This window comes from Camelus ferus, chromosome 4, assembly GCF_009834535.1.
Source record: "Camelus ferus isolate YT-003-E chromosome 4, BCGSAC_Cfer_1.0, whole genome shotgun sequence".
NCBI classification, from domain to species: domain Eukaryota; kingdom Metazoa; phylum Chordata; class Mammalia; order Artiodactyla; family Camelidae; genus Camelus; species Camelus ferus.
The window spans coordinates 6861633-6879228 of NC_045699.1; the positions used below are offsets into that span (position 1 = coordinate 6861633).

The following is a 17596-nucleotide window of genomic DNA, read 5'->3' on the forward strand; positions in this document are numbered from 1 at the left end:
AAGGGCATCGTTGTTAAGAACAAAGTATTGGTCTGAAAGATCAAATAGAAGAAAGGCTTCAAAACAGAGCAAAGAGACATAAAGTCATCTGAATAAAAGAGAAGCGGTTGATAAGTTATTAAGGAAAAATGTAATTGGTCAAAAATATAAAGAAAATAATGCTTTACTCAGCCTGAGTTGATGGGGTGTTGGGTGAGTGGAAGGTTGCTCAGCTGACTTGCCCAAAATGCTGAAGATACGAAGTCCTGGAGGTAGCTCAGGTGTCATAGAGCAAGAATGTGTCCATCACTTCACACAGGAAAGGTGGGAGACAGGTATGCAAAGGCATTAGTTCTTGCTCGTGTTTGATCTTGCTGTTCTTTTTATTGGCATACCAGCCTGTGCCCACGGACAGGCGTGAGCAGTGTGAGTTGGCTTGATGCCAAGAAGAGGGAACCATTGGCTAGGTATTAAAGAACCTGTTAAACTACAAGAGAAGTTGAAAAACTAGAACGTATCATCTCAGGTGCTGGTTGAGATATCATCCCTTTTCATGTTCAGAGGAAGAATGGAAAATAGTATTAAGTATGGCCATTGGCTTCGGAATGCCAGCCGACACAGTCCTGAGCCTCCTTGCTTGGAAAATAAACTCCTGCAATGGGCCTTTGGCAGTCTTCTCAATATTGTATTGGGATCACTGCGAAGTTCATTAGCATATTATTAGCCACTTGATTTGCCCACAAATTTAAAAAAATTTAACCTTTGAAATGGTTGCTAATACAGGTGGTGCTCTGGGAGGGCTTGCTGGTAATCTGTGTGTGGGAGGAAGGGTGCACATGAGTACAGCAGAGGAGACACCAGCTAGACTTCAGCTCCCAGCCTCCTTTGCAGTTAGGTGTCACCTTGCAACTAGATGTGAACGAAAGCTCTCCATACAATGGGAACAGAACGCAAATGTGCCATGTCTAAGCCTGGCTCAGAAAACCTTTGTATTCATGCCCCCTCAAGTCCTTTCCCCTGCGAATGACTCTGAGGCCTTAAAGCAAGGCAGAACTGTGAGGTAGAAGAAGCCTTTGTCTCTGAATCCCCAGGATTGCCTGTTCACCAGGATCACCTGCGTTGCCCTCTGTGTCTGCAAGAATCAACTTCTGTTGCATCAAGTCATTAAAATCTTAGTGCTCATTTGTTACAGCAGCTGGTAATACCCTAAGTCATGGGCTGTAGAGCTGGCCACTGTATGTGTTCCATGGAAATCTGGCCTTGAAATAGTTGAGTATTTCCTAAGGGACTGCATCAATTACGTGTTGTCAAAAAGCACGCTGTGCTTTTCTCTCCAGCGTATCTTTGTATTCCCACACTCTTGTCCCCTTCCAAGACTTCATAGAATCAAATAATTAGTTGGAAAGGAAGCTTGGGCGTAATTCATTTAACCAGTGGTGTTTGGATGCCTGCCACAAACTGGGACCTGCCTACAGACATCCTACCTGTTCTGTGGTTGCTTGCCATCGGACCCTAACTCAACATTCTCCTGAGACATAAATCCAGGGAAGTGTCAATGTTGGACACCTTCCATGACAGAGGACTCTGTTCCTCCAGTTTGATTGTAAAATATCTACCCATTTGATTGTAAAATATCTAAAACAATTAAGAATGTCTCCCTAGTATTGAAGAATAATCTGTCTGTCATTAATAACTGCTAATTGGATCCCGCCCTAACAGCCATCTAAAAGTTGAAGACATTTATCTTCCCAGTAGAATTTCTCTTCTTCAGGCTAAGTGTACTGGGATCCTCCTCTCACTCCTAATTTTTTTCAAAATCTTAACAAATTTTATTTATTTATTCATTTGATGGAGGTACTGGAGATTGAACCCAGGACCTCATGCATGCCAGGCAAGCACTCTACCACTGAGCTATATATACCCTCCCCTCTCCACTCCTCATTTGATGTGGCTTTGAAGGCCTTCCCCATCAACTACAAAAACATCTCAGTATCTAGATATTTTATTAAAAATTTTTTTTCGTCTCCTGTTCCCTTAGTTTTGTCTTAAATCATGTACTCTTCTTTCCCTGACAGACTAAATTTCCGAAAGCCCTGATTTCATGGTCTAACGCCAATGGATTAGTTACCCATGTGCTGATTTCAACATGGAACTTCCATGCATGTAACTTTTAGCAGCCTTTTCGTTTCTACAGCCTTAAGTCTGGATTCTACTCTCTGGTTTTCCAGTGTCCCCAGAACCCCATGAGGAGGGACTTGGTCCCAAAGGCTGAGTCAAGTCAGCAAAGAAGCTTGGATTTCTGTCCCACTGGCCTGTGCTTCCTACAGAGGAAAGGTCCTGGGTGCTCTACCTGGGAAAGAGAAGACTGGGAAGCAGAGTTCCAGGGAGAGGGTCCACAGGTTGGGCAGTACACAACTTTTCAGAGCATCAGTTTTTACTTGGAAATGTAGGAAAGAAACTTCCCTTTACATTTTTCATATATAGATTGCTTAATACACTATTTTATAACTTTTTATAATGTTTCATACAGTGAAATGTTTAGCTATCCGCAGTTATAGATTTACTTGTTTATGTTTTTGAACATTTGAAAGCTGTGGTCCAGTGTTGTTTGTGTGCAGCATAATGTTTCAGTCATACATATACATACATATATTCCTTTTCATATTCTTTTTCATTATGGGTTACTACGAGATATTAAATATAGTTCCCTGTCCTATACAAAAGAAATTTGTTTTTTATCTGCTTTACATATAGCAGTTAATATTTGCAAATCTCAAACTCCCAATTTATCCTTCCCACCCCTTTTCCCCCACTGGTAACCATAAGTTTGTATACTATGTCTGTGAGTCTGTTTCGGTTTTGTAGATAAGTTCGTTAGTGTCTTTTTTCTTTTTTTCTTTAGATTTCATTTATGAGTGATATTATTTTTCTTTCTCTTTTTGGCTTACTTCACTTAGAATGATGCTTTCCAGATCCATCCATGTTGCTGCAAGTGGTATTATTTTATTCTTTTTTATGGCTGAGTGGTATTCCATTGTGTAAATATACCACAGCTTCTTTATCCAGTCATCTGTTCATGGACATTTAGATGACAGCCGTGGTTTAGACATGAACTAAGTTACATACCTCCAAATGCCCTAGCTCACGGGTGTGCACACATTTACTTACAAATGCTCACATTCTTTCTGTGAACAGGTCTTCCCTGCAGCTTTGGAAGACCCTGCCGTCCCCAAGGAGCTGTCTCAAGCCACTTCCCAGGAACTTGTAAGGGTCTGTTTGTGTTTACAGCCGTGGCTTCTGTCTGCAAACCCTCCGGGCACCTGTGAGATTCCGTGAGGCTAGGAGTGTTCATTATGAGAAACGTCAGGCTCGGGTGGCCACAGGAAGAAAAACACATTGTAAACACCGATGTGGGGCACTTCTTGTTGTGGCTGCTGTTTTAACATGTTCTTTGTTAGCGTCGCTCCTCTTCATTCACTGTTATTTTTCACTTCTCTCTATCCATTGTCAGCAGGGTTGCAGCCAGGGGCCCTGTCTATGAACTGCCTCTGGTTGGAATTGGCTCAGCCCTGCTCTGTCTGTTGTGATTCCAAGTAAACATGATCACTGATGGGAGGCCAATGGCTTAGACATGGTGGGCCAGGAAAAACAATTACAAGACACACTTAGCGACGTTGGTTCATTTCCTTCGTGTGGCTCTGTGAGAGCATAGGTGCCTCTGCTATTCTCTGAGTGTCCTATGATACATGTCACAGAAGTGTGATCATTGCTTCCATTTTGCTGTGACTTTCCACTTCGCTATTTCATTCCATCCAAGACTCAGTCAATTCAAAGACAAGGATAGAGTACAAGGGCATGGCCAGTTCAACTGCAAGAGAAACATAGAATTAACTAGCTTTTTTGTTTTGTTTTGTTTTTGATGTAACTCATATTTCTATATGCATTTTACAATTGGCCAAGCATTTTAGGATAGATTATTTCCTTTGCTTCTCTCAAGAAAGTGTTAGCAGTGATTTTCTCTAGGGAGGCAGGGAGATTACACTTATTTGAATAATTGCATGTATATAAATCATTTTATTTTTCCAGTGCACATGCAATACGTTTGTATTTAAAGAATAAAAAAAGATTGAAGAAATACGTATAGAGAGAATGACAAAGAAAATGGGAAAAATGTAAGCTTTGGTGAATCTGATGGCATTTGGACTTCTTTGTATTATTCTTGCAACTTTTCTGTAAGTTTGGAGTTATATCAGAATAAAAAGTCACAATAATGGCATAAAAAGATTAAAGACATAGAATTCTTGGGTAATGTTTAAAAACGGGTATTTCCAATAAACTGGCTTGGAATTTCCCTAGGAATCCCAACACCACTTAGATTACAGCCTTTGCTTAAAATCAGAGATTTGAAATATAATAAACTACAGGCTGAGGGAGAAGTTATTGTACAGTTGACGCATGCACCATGCAACTGTGTAGTCAGTTCATAGCTTTCACTGGAATAGAAAACAAACTAAGCAATTTCTTTGAATTTTCTTCGTATGCAGGTGTGCAATTACAGGCTGACTGCTTTTTTTTTTTTTCTGAGCATAGTATATTCCATGCATTGGAAGGTGCTAATTACCTTGTTAGACATCTATTCTGTTTTTTACATACCATGAAATTCATCTGTTTTAAGTGTATAATTCAACTACTTTACTAAATTTATAGAGTTGTTCAACCATCACCACAATCCAGTTTTTAAATGTTTCCATCACCCCAAAGGAATCCCCTGGGCCCATTTATAGTAAATCCCTGTTCCCACTCCCAAGACCCAGGCAAAAACCCTCTCTGTCTTTATAAATTTGGCTGTTCTTGACATTTTATATAAGAAGGAATCATACCATATGTGGTCTGTCCCATCTGGCTTCTTTCACTTAGCAGAATGTCTCTGAGGTCCATCACCCCTGTTTCTTTTCTGGGAATTTTTCCTTGGCATAAGAAGTTACTCAGAGAACAAGCAAAAACCTTACATTTGCTCTGAGGAGTAAAGAAAACAAGTCATGGATACATAGGAACTGGTCTCTCACAGCTGAATCTGCATTGACAAGAACTCAGCTGGAGATGCCATCACTATAGTTTCCTGCACCTAGACAAAATGTCCGCACACACAGCACTTCTAGCCGGTGTCCTCTTCAAACAGGACCCAGCTTTTCCATCAGAATGCAGCTGTCATGGCGAACTGAAACCTCAACCGTCCTGAAGATTCAGTGATGACACGACTTCCTCAGATTTCTCTGGGACTGATCAAATTGCAACTCTTTCTGAATTGGAGGACTTTGTAAGCATTTGTTCCAAATCAATACGTGCATTAAGTGAGACGAATTCTGACATTTCACTTTGGAAAACAGCAGTTTTCTTCAGCATGACAGAAAAACTCTGGCTTTAGAGAAATGTAAGTTTTTTGCTTTCTTTATTAGATACAAAAGTGAAGAAATGTAGGCAAGTAACATTTTAGCCACAATGTGTTTAAATAATAATCTTATCTTCAACAATCTTCTCTTTTGTGTGCTGAGTATTATGCTAAGAAATAATAAATAATAATAATTAATAATAATAGCTAACAGTTACTGGGTATTTACTCTGATCCAAGTCTTGTTTTCATGTATCAACTTTAATTGGCAGTGGTTGCCTGCAGCATAGTGTTGAGATGGATTCTGAGACCACATCTGGGCTGAGTGAGAATGAGTGCTATGATTGATTAATAATGTCTGCTTTGGGTACGAGAGGGAAAAATGATGGTGATAAACATATTCACATCCCATGGTTTGGATTATCAATAAAGATAGAATGTGACAAAACTTAACTGAGAGAGGCACAGAGTAGTGTGAAGATCAGAGCAGAGATTCAGGAAAAGCGTTAAATGGATGGAGATAGAATTTGACCTTAGCTTTGACAGAGGGTCAGACTTTGTCAGGAGGAGTTGAGAGAAGAGAGAAGATCACTTTAAGCAGAGGGAATAATTTGAACAAGTCGTTGAGGCAAGAAGCTGTAGGGGGTGTTAATAGACAGTCGCTAGTTGGAACCATCTGGTGCTTATAAGGAACAGTGGAAATTCAGCTGGGCAATAGTTTGGAGGAAAAGTAGAGAGGGCTTCCCAACTGACTGAAAATGATTATGAATTGAGAACTAGTTAAGTTATTTTATTGGGTGGCCAGATATGGTGTGTGTCTTAGGAAGATTGTTCCGAAAAGAGCACACAGAATGGATCCAAGAGAGAAAGATTGGAGAACACCAATGCTAATGCAGTTGCAATAGTCTGCCTGAGATGTACAGGGTCTGACTAGGATGTAGAAAACAGCTGTGAGCAACATCTGGAGGTGGACGAACAGCCCTGATAACCAACTGGGCACCTGGGCGAGGGCAGAGAAGCATGCGTGTCATACATTTCTGTGAAGTTTATTTAACAGAAATATGGATGCCACAAAGTTTTATAGTGATGAACTTTGTTCTTCTTGATTTTAAGGCGTTGAAAGGAAATCTGCACAGAAATATCTAACAGGCTGTTGGAAATTATATTTCGTGATCAGGAGGCATGTAAGGCCAAAATGATGATTCAGGGAGAGGTCTGCCTAGAGATGATAGCTGAAGAACTGAGAATTCAGGGACTTGTCAAGGATGGGGCACACAGACAAGGAGGGTAAAAATGGATCTTGGGTCGGGGGAGGGAATAGCTCAGTGGTAGACAGCATGCTTACCATATATGAGGTTCTGGGTTCAATCCCCAGTACCTCCATTAAAATAAATAAATAAACAAACCTAAGTACCCCCCCCCCCAAATAGATCTTGGCACCTGCCTCATTTAGAGGGCAGAGGATGGAGCTGAGTCAGCAAAGGTGGCAGTAAAGAAGTGGAAAGGATCAACCCACCCCAGAACTATTGCACACATTCCTACCTTGGATTTTTCTTGGACTTCAGATCTTTAACTCATGTTCTCATCTATGATATTAACTAGTGCACCCAAGCTTTGTTTTATAACATGTTTATATCATTATGGACCATCTCTGGAAGTTTCCTTGGCTTTGTGCTAGTTTTGAATATGAACAAGCGATGAAGCTGGCCTCGAGCCATCATTTTCTCATATATCCTAAACATTGAAACATGCGGAGTGTTAAGTGTGAAAATGCAGTGTTGACATGTCCAGCTCTGTGCTGAATGTGTGGTCTCCATTCCCCTCTGCTCTCAGCTTCCTCCACATAGGGGTCCTCCTTTCTTGCCATGTCCTTTCCATTGACGCATGGATCACAGAATGGACGCCATCGCTGGGGCTGTGTCCTCTTTCTCTGGGCGTCAAATATAACTTCCATATATTAAAAGCTGGCGTCTGAAAATCTTGATCGAAATAAAATTTCTGAGGATCCTGTATTAACTTTATTTTCTACCCTCCCTATTTTTCCTTTTATCTTTCCTTTCTCCCTCTTTTCTCTTTCAAGAAGGGACATTCCCCGGATTCCTGAGCACTCCATATTTATTATTTCTTACCTGTTCTCTGTCGCATGTCCTCTGTTTCTTTATTAGTGTGGATTACTATGATTTGTTGGGTATTTACTTATTCACATACAATTAAACTGAAAGGCTGACAGTGTAATTTCACAAATGATAGAGGATATTAGAAACTAGGGCCACTCAGATTTCTAAACCCTGGAATCAAGCTCTTTGGAAAAATATTACTAGAAAATATGATAAGGCTGGTAGAGAGTAGGTTGTGTAAAGCATATCAAAGGGAAGGAAAAAGGTGAATGTCTGGGCAAAAATATCCGTTTTCCCCCTACTTTCTCGTGTTTCATGATTTATTTATGATGTTTGGCTCAAGGAAGAGCTTTCATTAAGATAAACCATGATTTTTCCTTTAAACCAGTGTTTCTAAGCCTTTTTAAAAATTATTGCCTTCTAACTAGCCTTTCTAGACATTTCCCCCCTAATCACAGTGAAATTATAGTACCACAGATAGATTGTATATATGTTTATGTAGTATATATATATTTACACATTTATAAATTATACATCGTATATATTTATATATATATATATTTTATACATTTTGACTAAGATTTTCTTATTCCTCTGAGGAACTCATTTTTGCCTCCTTGGAAATGATATTGCCCCCTTGAGAACGCATACTTTATATTGTGGGAAATTAGGAATGCCGTCTAAGCTGCTGAAAGATGGGAGGGCATAGATATCAGTGTGGCCCACACTTAATGGATAGTTAGAAATCAGAATACTAGGAGAGGATGTAGACATGGCTTCCTGCAGATTCCCCTCTATACGTACTTATTTTTTATGAGGGGAAGGTAATTAGGTTTATTCATTTATTTCTGCTTGGAGGAGGTACTGGGGATTGAACCCAGGACCTCTTGTGTGTTGGGCATGCGCTCTACCACTTGAGCTACACCTTACCCCCTCCCCATATATACTTATTAAGTAATAAGTAAGTCACAACAACCGAAGCAAGTCAGCCAAAGAAAACATCAAGACAAAAACCCCAGAAAACATAGTTGATGTTGGAAGATTAACCCCCAAATTCTGAGAGCCCTGTCTTGAAAGAGAAAAGAGGGAGGAAGGAAAGATAAAAGGAAAAATAGGGAGGGTAGAAAATAAAGACCAGTTTTGTAAAGAACTGGCTAGTTTTTGAAATAAATATTATAAAATACACCATCATAATATCTTTTGGGGGCTTCTTTAATATCTGTTACACAAGTGTTTACAATATCACTTGCTAGACATCCCTGAACTTTTTATTTTATTTGTGTGTGTGTGTGAGTGTGTGTGTGATTCTGTGAGTTCTCTGATGGGAGGAAACACAGACTGCTGTGGGGGCATGCTGCAATTCAGCTTGGGAGGAATCAGGGGTTTCGTTTCCAGATCAAGGGTCAAAGTAGGAGCTAAATCTTAGGAACAAAACAGAGAGGCCATTTCTAGATCTGGATACAAAGGTCAGAACCAGGTCAGCAGCCAGAGTAACCTAAGTCGGTGTCTCAGAGTCCCTAGGGACAGGGACCAGTCTCCTCTGGGGTCAGGTGACCTCAACCATCAAGAGAGGAGACAGAAACAAGGTGCAGTGAGGAGGCCTGATGAGAATCACAGGGTTTTCTGTTTGGAAGGGTCCATGGAGACCACCTAGAAAACGACACAGGCCTCACTATTCTGCCCGAGTAACAGGGGTCCACTGAGACCCCAGGAAGCATCACAAGTCCCAACACTGTTTGCACACAAGCTGGGGTTAACAGCTGAGTGCCCTGGGCCTCGTTTCTGCACACTGTTCTTTTTTTTTTTTTTTTCTATTATTTTTTATTTTGGGGGGAGATAATTAGGCATATTTATTTTTAAAGGAGGTTCTGGGGACTGAACCCAGGACCTCGTGCATGCTAAGCATGCGCTCTACCACTTGAGCTATACCCTCCCCCTGCACACTCTTCTTAATACCAAATACTGATTTTCCAGAGTGCAAGCTTTCCTTTTCAAAGTCTGTATCTTGGATTTTCATGATATTACATGCTGAAATTCTCACAAACAAAGATCCTGAGAAGTCTTTTTTTCTTTTTAATCTTATTTTATCGAGTTATAGTCAGTTTACAATGTTGTGTCAATTTCCGGTGTAGAGCACACTTTTTCAGTTATACGTGAACATACACATATTCATTGTCGCATCCTTTTTCACTGTGAGCTACCACATGATCTTGTATATATTTCCCTGTGATCCCGAGAAGTCTTAAAGACATCCAACAAGTACATGCAAAGCATCAAGGGAGATAAGAAAATTTCTCGAATACTCTAGAAAGGTGACACAAAAAAAATCCTGTAGGACTATGTCTAAAAATTCGTGTGACTTTAACTTCCTAAGGTCACCTAAAAGCTTTTTAAGATGAAGTTCTTCAATTTCTGGTCTGGTGATTTTTGTACATTTACTACTTTTTTCCTTCCTCCAGTTTCCACTGGCCTTTCTTTCACTTGTCATATATTTTAGGTTTATGAAACTTTGAGAGTGAGCAGAAACCTAGTAAGGAATTATTAGCACCTTCCTTTTGTGGGATAGAGATGTTAATAGTATAATTATTTTATGTTGAAAACTATACTCTTATACTTGACTAATGTTTTTTGGTAAAAAGCATTTGCAAATAAACACATGCTTCTTTTTATTTCAAATGCATGTATTCTTTTTCCCCTTGGAGACATCTTTGTGCAGAGCAATTTTTCAGGAGTATGTACATATCTCCCCATGCATTTCAGAATGAGAAAGGTACTAGAGCCACTAGAGCTGAATATTCAACAGCACTTTTTGTGCTTATGATGTGGGATGGAAAGGAATAGAAATTAAACCTCTCTTCTTTCCACAAGCCACATGCAGCCTGGCTCCAAGTGAAGGGTTCTCACGCAGGCCGGTTTCTGTGCTATGAATTTATCCTGCTTCCCAGCAGGCCCAGAGAGGTGTTTTACTCTCGGCATCTGGTAGCTGAGACCGTCTCTTAAGCACAAGTGCTCCACTGTGCCAGTCGTGGGGCTGCTTTATTTGATGAGGACCACAGCTCTCTGGCAGATAGGCTCTGTTTTCCTTTCCCAAACCTCCTGGAGGTGAAGGAAGGTTTGCTGACTGTGGTCAGGAAAGTCCCAATTATGAATGATTCCCTAACCAAGTGTTGAAACACTGCACTTTGTAATTAAAACGCAAAACACACACAAACTGGCAACCATGGAAATTTTTTTTTTTTCAGGAATTTTCCTTGAAAGTTTGGTTTCTCATTTCCCTTAAGTGTCTTCCCTCTAAATCTACCTTGATTTAAAGGAAATCTTCCATAAACAAAATAATCTCACCCCTTTGATTAGTGTTGTCTCTCAAGAAAAATGGGTATGGTTTATCCTACTAGTAAAATGTATTTATCACTTGCTTTTCTCCTCATGTATTTCAAATCCTGTCCTCACTCTACTTTGCTGCTTCCGTAACAATCAGCTCTGTGCAAGTGAAGGAAAAGACAACTCAAGAGAAAGCATTTTTTTTCTTTTAATCTAGTAAAATTTTGTTCTGTGTTTTATAGTGCTCTGTTATTGGGTGCATACGTGTTTAGAATACCTTATTGGTGAATTGAGTCAGTTATCATTATGTGATGACCCTCTTTATTCCTAATACTGCTTTTTGTTTAAAGTATATGTCTTTCTTTTTTGCTTTTCACATAGCTGAATTAGAGGGGGGCAGACTAATGTGGGTTAAGATTAGTAGAGAGGGGACTGAGACAAGGAAAGGAAGGACAAGATGCACTTAAAAAGCGTCTACAGGAGACTAATTACGCAAAGGCATCTATGCATCTGAATATATGCAAAAAGAATACTAATGATGGAAGAGAAGGGAAAACTTCTGATTGCCAAAGACCCCATAGACAAAGTCAAATAGCTGTCATCAGACCAGGAGAAAATAGTTTCCACATGTGTAACAGGAAAGCGATTACTTTCAGAATATATGAAGAATGTCCTATTAATTGATTTAAAAAATGCAAACAACTCATCAGAAAAAAAAGGGGCAAAGGATATGAATAGGCAACTCATAGAAGAAGACATGGAATTGACCAATAAATTGTTTTTAAATGTACAACCACACTAGTGATCAAAAAGTGCAACTTAAAATGAGCTTTTGTTTTTCACCTATTAGATTAGAAAATATTTTAAAATTAGATAACGTTATATTTTGAAGAGGGAAGAGGGGAAGGTAACTCTCCCTTTAAATGATATCTCTGGCCAGGAGTTACCACTGCACTGCTTTTTTATAAGGCACTTTGCCAAACCATTTAAAATTGCACTTATCATTTGAGCCAAAAATCCCCCTTCTTGGTCTGTGCCCAAGAGAAACACAGCCACATGTGTGCAAGGAGGCATGTGCAAAACTGTTCCCTGAGGAATTTTATGGAGTAGTTTTTTTTTTTTTTTTTTAAAGAAAAGCAACCTTGAATTTCCCCTAATAGACTAGTAATTTCATAATGCATCCTATGGAATATTATGCAGCAGTTTTTCAAATGCAAGAAATCCTTATAGAAATACCTAACTGACTTCTTGCCTGTTGAAAACATTCACAGAAGTAAATCATTATTCCATTTATGTAAAAAATACAGACTTGAGACAAAAGAACTTATTTTTAAAATTTCACATGTAAATAGAAAAAAGGTTGAGTGCATATACACTAAATTCGTGGTGGGCATTATATATAGTAAAAGACCTGGGACTTGGGGTAATGTTTTAGAGTGACTTGACTTGTATCTGTATCATTCCAATTTCTCACAATAAGAAACGAATTCATATTTCATAATGTAATTAAAATTGGTTTTTTGGGGGGTGGGTAATTAGTTTGGCATATTTATTTATTAATGGAGATACTGGAGTTTGAACCCAGTGCCTGCTAAGCAGGTGCTCTACCACTGAGCTGTACCCTCCCTTCCTCGAAACTGTTTTTGAAGAGATGCTCTTATATTTGACTAATGGCTGAATATTTAGTATGATCTGATTTTCACTGTTTAGATAGATTGGCTCAATCATGACATTCTCTAAACTCCAAAGATAAACTAGCACACAGCAAAATCTGTTGTTTGACCACTGTGCCAAGAAACCTTAAAATGAACTGCAGCTTTTGGGGAGACACTTTATGTTATGGTGAAATGAACAACGGGGAGCTATGAGCAGATGTCTTCTTTGCTAAGAGGAACGTTGGTGCCCCTTTTAGTTGGATCTTGAGGGATTGTCAGAAGACAGCACTGACAGGCAGCAAGTGGATGGAACCAGCTGGAACAGGTCTCGCTCCTTATTTCTTTAGGTGTATCTTACCCTCCCAGTGTCAAAGGATCTTTTGCTTCTGAGTATCCCTTGTACCTGTCTAGGCCATGCAAGCCTGGGAGGCATAGGATAAAAAGTATGAGCCTATAGAAAGTGTCAGTATTTTTAGGATTATAAAATATGGTGAGGACCTCAAACCCTACAAACTGTGTGATGATTGAATCTTGCTTAAACTATATCAGGCTTTAAAAAATTAAACTGAAACTCTGAGCTGCCATGGACTGTAGTCTAATCTTTCACTTCACAAAGGAAGAAACCAAGGGCCAGCAGGGTTAAGTGTCTCATTGAGGTCACGCAGTGATCTTGGCAGTGACTCATATTCAAGTGTACTGTGGCTCCACATAGGTTGTCAATCACCAGTCTCTCTAGCCCCTCTCAGGACCTAGGCACTCCAGCTGCTGTTCACTGGGGGAGCGGGTCTAGAGCTGCCGGCTTAACTCGTGATAATTCTGGACAGTGATCAATCCTGAATAGGACTTTTTAGGTTCAGAGTCCCCAGCTAAAACGGTCTATTTATGGAAAACTCCAGAGGTTACTTATTGTTTACTTTTCTCAGGCCGTCATGACCTTGTATTGTTTAAATTCTACTTTCTAGTGAGGTTTCTAAGCCATTATCCCTATGAACAAAGAAGAAATTAAGTTATCCAAGTGTAGAGATGCTAAGGTTACACGTGCGTAAGCTGTGGACGTTTAGAACGAAAGCTATTCTAGCTGAATACTTACTAATGAAAATCGGTAACCATCTTGAGTTAGGTGCTCGGTTCCCACAATTCTGAAATATCCACTTCACGGCAAAGATGAAATGAAGAGAGTGTATTGACCTTTCCTTTACGTTTATTGTATTTCCTGGGCTGACATGAGATCGCAATGTTATTTTCGTTTGTCTAAAATACACAGAATCTTTCTGTAACTGAAATAGGGTCTCCTCTTCCCTTCCCTCATTTCTTTGTTCTCTTCCCCACTGTGTATACATGCACACACGCACACACACACACACACACACACACACACAGCATGATCTTCAAACAACATAACAAAGACAGGACCTGGAAACTCAAAATACACTGTCATCTTTCTGCCAAAACTGTGCGTGAGAAGGCAGCATATCCTTACATTTTCCCTATCTTTCTTCTCCACTTTTTTCAGCATCGTCCAGGGAGGTTGACCAAGGTTGGAGACCCGGGCTAGAAAGCCCATTTATGACAGTCTGACTCCATTACAGGCTGAGCTGAGGACACATCTGGAACCCATTTCCTGCCGGGGTGGACGGTGATGCCTGGCTGCAGTCAGCACTGCGCGGAGTCTCTCCTGTCTGGCTGTGCCCCTCCCGGCTACAGCCTGAGAACGTGGCTCCTAGGGAAAGTGTTTATGTGTTTATGTGACCACAGGTATGTGCCCTCGGTGACAGATCCCTTAGTCCATGCTGTATGTCCTGGCAGGCGAGTGGGATGTGGGATGGAGTCAGAGGGAATGCCCCTGAGGTTTTGATGTCATTGTCAGGAGAGGAGGGAGTGTCCTGGGTGTGGAATATGACTGTGACATTTCTTCTGGATTTGTGCTGGAGGAAGTACTTTGGGAATGACACTTCCTCCACTGTTCGGTTGAGTTATGGTTTTGTCCAATATTTGAGGTGAGGGAAATGGGGGAGACAGCCTGTCTCCAGTTCTCTGCATCTGCACTGAGAAGGCAGGTTCTGAATGAAATGCCCACCCCTTAGCAGAGCCGTGACTGTGGTCACGTGAAGATGCTCTCCCTGCCTGCGGGAGAGCTCTGCGCCTTGACGCATACAAAGAGCTTTGGGAGGAGTCTTCCCACAGATCGGGATGACATCTCTGCTTGGTGTAACCCAGTAGGGACGTCCTTCCTCTTTCCTGAATGTTCCAGGGAGGAAAGGGCTATAGGAAGCCAGTTGACTGGTATCGTTAGATGCTTATGGTGCCCAGCGCTGTGCTAGTGAACATGAAGACCATCCTCGCGTCTCCAAAGTTACACTTTTCAGGTACCCACTTAATAGCCTAAGTCAACAGTCTCCTTTCTCTCTCAATCTAAAATATGAAACACCGTCCAGTCCTTTACATTTTTGCTTTCGAAATATCTCCAGAATTCATTGCCTCGCCTCCATTTCCAAAGCTCAGGTCTTCAGCGTTTCTTCATTGGACTATTCGGGAAGCTTGGTAGTGCTCAGCACTGTGAGATCAAAGGCGTCCTTTTCATAAGAGATATTTTGTAACATCCCCTTGACTACCCTGAGAAGAAATTCAGAAATGACATAATTTACTGGAGCACATATTTTGAAAATTCACATAGAGCCCAAACTTCAATGTAAAGAAAAATTACAATGAAAGACGTTTGTAGTAGCATAATACATGCTTCAGCCCATGAAGGCAGGGCATACTCACACTGTGAGACAGAATTAAGTGCTCAGTTACTGCACCTGTGCGAAGAATCATCAGGGATGTGACGACTGCCAGTCCCAGGGGTGACTCAGATACTGAGAGTGACGTTGCTGTTGGTAACATATTTTCCAATAAGGCAAAAACTCATGGTAAAGTTCTGAAACAAAGTACCATCTCCACTTAATTTACAAATTTGCATCTCTGGAAAACTTAGCATATGTTAAAATCATGCCAAAGGGCCTTTTGTTTTTATATGTAAATGTCTAGGAGGACTGTTGGAAATGGTTCAGGACGCTGGATAATTCTTCATCGTGGGAGATGACATCTAGCCCCTGATCATCGCAGTAGCCAACACACCCTTTCACACATTTCCAAAATGTACCTTGGCTGTTGGTAGCACTTCCGTTGAGAATCTGCACAACCTTAATTTATCTATATGAATTTTTACTTATGCAAGCACTATTCAACTTCCTTTCCATGTGAAAAATGAAGATGTTACAGGTGGGAGTAAATCTCCTTTGACTTCCACACCTGCCCTGGTGTGCCTCATCCTCATCCCAGAGGGAACTGTGGTTAATTGCTCAGTATGTATCCTTCCAGAATTTTTACTATATATTAACGTACAGTTTACAATCCCCTAGAATATATAGGGTACCTGTTAGGAGTTGAACTATCTCCTCAAAAATCACATGTTGAAGTCTTAGCCCTCAGCCCCTCAGAATGTGACCTTACTTGGGAACAGGGTGGTTAGAGATATAATTAGGTTAAGATGAGGTCATCCAGGAGTAGGTGGGCCTCTAATTCAATATGACTGGTGTTCTTATATAAAGGGGAAATGTGGACCCAGGACAACCCACAGAGAGAATGCCACGTGAAGATGTAAGCAGAGATGGAGTGATGATTTATAAGCCGAGGGATGCCAAAGGTGGCCAGCTGACCACCAGAAGGCAGGGGAGAAGCCTGGAGCAGACTCTCCTTCCCAGCCTCGGAAGGAACCAACCCTGCCAACGCCAGATCTCAGACCTCCAGCCTCCAGGACCGTGAGACAATAGGGTTCCATTGTTGAAGCCACTTGGTTTGTGGTACCTCCTTACAGCAGCCCTTGCAGATGAATTCAGTCCCCTTCTGTGTTTTATGTAACAGTCAAGTAGCTATCAGAATTAAGATGGACTGAGGAACTGGGAATGTGGTTTGGTGCAGCCATCATAGAAAATAGTATGGAGATTCCTCAAAAACCTAAAATGATCCAGCAATCCCACTTCTGGGCATGTATCTGGAGGAAACTCTAATTTGAAAAGATATATGGACCCCAATGTTTGTAGCAGCACTATTTACAATAGCTAAGACATGGAAGCAACCTACCTGTCCATCTATAGATGACTGGATAAAGAAGATGTGGTATGTATACAATGGAATACTACTTGGCCATAAAGAAGAATAAAATAATGCCATTTGCAGCAATATGGATGGACTTGGAGAATGTCATACTAAGTGAACTAAGCCAGAAAGAGAAAGAAAAATACTGTATGATATCACTTACGTGTGGAATCTAAAAAAATGACACAAATGAACTTATTTACAAAAGAGAAACAGACTCACAGACATAGAAAGCAAACTTGTGGTTACCGGGGGAAAGGGGGTGGGAAGGGATAAATTGGGAGTTCAGCATTTGTGGGTACTACTATATATAAAACAGATAAACAGCAAGGACGAACTGTATAGCACAGGGAACAATGTATATTCAGTATCTTGTAATAACCTATAATGAAAAAGAGTATGAAAAGAAAATATGTATATAACTGAACCACTATACTGTACACCAGAAATTAATACAACATTGTGAACTGACTATACTTCAATTAAAAACAAATACGTAAAAATTAAAAACAAAAAGATGGGCTGAGGAGGAGCAAGGCCTGGAGGTGGCTGTGGGTTGGATGAACCCTAGAGTCCCCTCTTTGGAGATGTCAGTCGGGCTGGCCCTGGAGTTCTACACGCGGAGTGTAGACCTATATACCAAATGTGCCTTTCCCGTGAGCCCCCTCTCCCAACAAAAGACTATTCTGTTAAATGAGATTTGCAATCAAGTTGTTTCTATCAAAAAAGAAAAAGTGGTAATTAGCCTTGAGTTTTTGTTTTTTTCCAAGCAGTTTGTTTTAGAAATGAAAAATACTGAATAACTCAAATTGGACCCAGGAGCGTGACAGAATTTTAACTGGTTGCACTTTATAGCCTGTGTGATGGGGAGAAATGTGATCACCTCATTCTGGATCCTTCTCTACACCTTGCATGTGTTTGCATGATGAAATGAGTTCTAAAATACAGCTTGAGATGTGGTGCGTGACATACCACCGACGTAAATGAAATGAATA

At 40.5% G+C, this 17596-nt stretch overlaps 1 long non-coding RNA gene across 1 annotated transcript in view; it reads left to right on the forward strand.

The window, feature by feature from the left end:
• Positions 1-16475, forward strand: part of LOC116663035 — an 89179-nt gene extending 72704 nt beyond the window's left edge. Inside the window, exons 2-3 of the long non-coding RNA XR_004319055.1 lie at positions 14051-14216; positions 16055-16475. This is a non-coding gene — a long non-coding RNA (uncharacterized LOC116663035). The remainder of the gene's footprint in view (positions 1-14050; positions 14217-16054) is intronic.
• Positions 16476-17596: the final 1121 nt, after the last annotated feature.